Source organism: Myotis davidii, unplaced genomic scaffold (assembly GCF_000327345.1).
Source record: "Myotis davidii unplaced genomic scaffold, ASM32734v1 scaffold243, whole genome shotgun sequence".
NCBI classification, from domain to species: Eukaryota; Metazoa; Chordata; class Mammalia; order Chiroptera; family Vespertilionidae; genus Myotis; species Myotis davidii.
Window position 1 is genome coordinate 364,351 of NW_006295183.1, and position 3,871 is coordinate 368,221.

General features: G+C 53.7%; 1 protein-coding gene and 1 long non-coding RNA gene across 3 annotated transcripts in view; one reads left to right on the top strand and one right to left on the bottom strand.

Moving 5' to 3' along the window:
* The window catches only part of SMPD3 (sphingomyelin phosphodiesterase 3), a 26,803-nt gene that overhangs the window by 4,940 nt on the left and 17,992 nt on the right, over window positions 1-3,871 (top strand). Inside the window, exon 2 of one of the 2 annotated variants that reach the window (XM_006769742.2) lies at window positions 1,272-1,445. The exons of the other annotated variant lie outside the window; for it this stretch is intronic. The gene's annotated coding sequence lies outside the window, so the exon portion shown is untranslated. The remainder of the gene's footprint in view (window positions 1-1,271; window positions 1,446-3,871) is intronic. 2 annotated transcript variants of the gene reach the window in all.
* The window catches only part of LOC102765533, an 11,195-nt gene that overhangs the window by 2,103 nt on the left and 5,221 nt on the right, over window positions 1-3,871 (bottom strand). The gene's annotated exons all lie outside the window — the stretch shown is intronic.

Here is a 3,871-nt window from a genome sequence, read left to right on the forward strand (position 1 = left end):
AAGGCTGGGAGGCAGATGTGAACAAGAAAGGACAAGGCTACCCAGAACTTCACAAAGGCAAAGCACGCTTATCCTTTTAAAGTAATCACTCCTGAATGAAGAGGTGTTGCTGTCTTCATTAGCATGTCTATACCAGCAATTTGGGGACATATAACCTCCATAACTAGAGCCAAGAGATCTTATCACCCTTTTCAGAGTAGGATTCAACAGCCAAGAGCAGGTATTGACAGGCCTACCACTACCAGAGGGGCAGGGCTGAATTGGAACCCAGAGCCTCAGAAGGCCCTTGGAAGCAGGTTGGGTGGCAGAAATTAGATGGAACTTGGGGTACTCGACCCAGGATCTCTCCCCCACTGACGGACACATGACTAATTCACAGTCTTATGCAGACGAGGCTCTAAGTCTCACCCCTGTAGGCGGCAGACTCCATCAGCCTCCAATCCTCTCCAGTTATACATTCTGGTGCAGGACCTGGCCCAAAGGCAGGTTGGAGGCCTCCCCAAGCAAGCAGGTTCGGCCCGAGCTGCAGCATCCTTTCTTAAGGGGAGGTGGTCTTCTGGCAGGTTCTCTCAGAGCCACGGGCTCCTGTGGTACCCTGTGCAGAGGGAGGACCTCAGTATAGCAGTGGCCTAGGGTCCAAGATCTCTAAAAGGTCCAAGGACAAGGGCCTTAGCTCTCAGTGGGGAGTGAGATCCAGTCTCGGCCCAGAAATCTGGCCCTCAGCCCAGCCACCAGGGTTGCAGCGAGGGTTGGTGAGATGCCATCGTCTGATTTTATTTACTCACTAGAAGCCCGGTGCACGAATTTGTGCATGAGTGGGGTCCACTCTCAATGGGGAGTGAGATCCAGTCTAGGCCCAGAAATCTGGCCCTCAGCCCAGTCACCCAGGGTTGCAGCGAGGGTTGGTGAGATGCCATTGTCTGATTTTATTTACTCACTAGAGGCCCGGTGCACGAATTTGTGCATGAGTGGGGTCCGGCCGGTCCACTCCGATCGGGGTGGCGGAGGCAAACTGGAGGTGGGGCTGGCCGGGAGGAGGGGCTGCGGCCAGCCCTGAACCCTGGTCGAACTCCCGGTTGAACTCCCAGTCAAGGGGACAATTTGCACATTAGCCTTTTATTATATAGGATTTGCATGGATTTGCTTTTTAATCTCTGCATAAGTCCTCCTGGAGGACTCAGTTTGTTAAAATGTTCTTTGCAGAGGAAAATGTGAGGCTGACTGTGAAATGATTCCCTTCAGAAGAATGTAGCAAGTCTGTTCTGTTTTAGGAAGGTTTGTTGTCTTCATCTGTGTTCTCTGGTGCCTTGAAATGCCTACACACCGCTCAGCCGGCCAATCCATTCCGGGAGGAAACACTGAGCTTGAAACACAGCTGAACACCGGGTCTGCAACAGTCATACCATTTGTGTGGACTTGTATTTAAAGTTCTACTCCCACAGAAAGTATGTTGTCATTTCTTCTTTGGCAAAGTACGTTCCAAGCCTTGTTCAGCTCATGAACCATTAACATCAGCCCTCATGTCAGGGAAGCGGGGACATGGCTGGAACAGAGGCCTCACCCCGAGAAGCAAGATTCCTCCTGGTCTCCATCCCTGAGGAGGTCTCCCTGCGGGAGGAGGTGGCACTGGCTGGCTGGGACACGCTGGGGGCTGGCACTCATCAGCCATTCAGCATATACCACAGAGCTCTCCTGAGGAGGGGACGTGACCTGTGGGGGGAGTTCCAGGATCCCCTGCTTAGGGCTCTTGGTGAGGCTCAGTTCAGGCACAGACCCCAGCACCTGCGGGTCTCAGAGCATCTGAGGCCAGAGGCCATGCCCACCTAGATGCCCAGCTGTTGGCATGTGGCCTCCTGGTTTGAGCCTCACTTAGGGGTGTTGAAGCCTCCTCTCCGGTGGTGGCACTGCCAGCCCCAGTCCTGCCCTGGAGCTGCCTTGTCAGTGCTCATATGGAGAAGACCCTGGGAACAGTGATCTCAAACCTGATTTCCACCAGGGAGGAGGCCGCACCCCGTTTCCCCACCGGGGCTCAGCCCCCCTGGGAGCATAGGGCTGGTGGGAGCCCTATGGGCTTCAGCTTCCGGCCGACTCTCAACCGACAGATCTGGCTGCAGACAGGATCCTGAGTATAGTACAAGGGTCCGTGGGAAGGAGAGATGCTGCTCCAAATGGCTCAGGTATGGGCTCAGGTGCCAGTCACCATCCAGCCGGTCCTTTTCAGTCACCAATAGGTGATTCCGGAATGGCAAGCAGTAGAGGGTACAGTGGTCAGATCTTCAAGCTCAGCCCCCTCCTGTGATGGAGCCTATGTTCGGAGGCAGCCGCCCCATGTCACTGCAGCACAAGGTCCTAAGCCCAGGGGTGCTGCTATTTTCAACGTTAGGTTGGTTCCGGCATCCCTCGCACATATGCCTCCAACCTGGCCTGAGATTTGCTTTCCAGTCACGCAAGAATCAGCTTAATCTGCTTTCTGAGTTCTGACATGGAAATGCCGAGGCTGGCTGACTGAAGGAGTGCACGGAGCTGCGCGCAGCCTGTTCCTATTCTCAGAAACCACATGATGCATTAATAGCTCCCATGGAAAGTTTCTCTGAAAATTTTATAGCCCCTTTGCCTGCACCTGGCTTCTGCGGAGGCCCGGGACTTGGGCTTGCACCAGCAGCCACGACAGACAGTTCTACCAAAGATGGAGGCCCCAACATGCCCTGCACACCCCTTGCCCCTCAACTGGGATAGCGGGGTGCCCTCTTTGCCAAGCAAATGACCGTATGAGGAGGAAACCTGAAGGCTCCAGCTGTATCTTGGGGGCCTTTGCAGCCAGATTAGTAATAAAAATATTACTAGAGCTGTGGTAGGCACTGTGCTAAGCGCAGCACATGCATCGTCCCTAACTGCCCTGAGACAGTGTTCGTACGCATGCTTATGAGATGAGGACACCACGGCTCAGAGGGCTAGTTAAGAGTGTGTCCAGCCCTGACCGGTTTGGCTCAGTGGATAGAGCATCGGCCTGCGGACTGAAGGGTCCCAGGTTCGATTCCGGTCAAGGGCATGTACCTTAGTTGCGGGCACATCCCCAGTAGGGCGTGTGCAGGAGGCAGCTGATAGATGTTTCTCTCTCATCGATGTTTCTAACTATCCCTCTCCCTTCCTCTCTGTAAAAAATCAATAATTTTTTTTTTAAAGAAAAGAGTGTGTCCAATATTCAGGGACCTGACCCTGTCACATCTGACACCTGACTTAGCGTTCAGAATGGCTGCACTGCTGTCTCCGGAGCGATGCTCCCAGAGCACAAACCGGGACACCAGGTGCTGAAGGGCCTTCCAGGATGCAGGAGGGGCCCCTCTTGGCCTGTGGGCAGGCCAGGTTGTGCCACAGGAGGTTTTCACGGGAGTAGAACTGATAAGAATTGAGTGTTAGACATGAGCTCGTAGACAGGATCCCTTTGGTGGTAAGTGACAGAAAAGCAACTCAAAGTGACTAGAGCAAATAAAAGGGTAATTTGTTGACTTGTTAGCTAGGAAGTCTAGGAGTTGTGTTGGCTTCAGGCACAGGGAAATTGGAGTTCAAAGATGTCACCATGGCTTGGCTTCTCTCCTTCCAGTCCTAATGCTTTTCCCTCTCAAGGGAGGCTCCAGAAGCTTCAGGTTTTTAGTGCTTCCATCTCAGAGAAAATGCTGAGGGGTCCAATAAGAGTCCTGTGGAGAGCTTGGATCATATGACTATTCAGCTTGAGGGCAGGGGGCTGTGGTGCCGATTGGCCTGGTGTAGCTCACTGCCCTCTCCTTGGATTGGAGTGGGGCTGACAAAAGTGGGTCTGCCACACCCAGAGAGGTGGAGCAGGCTAGGACCTCGGCCTGTGGTGGTGCCTGAG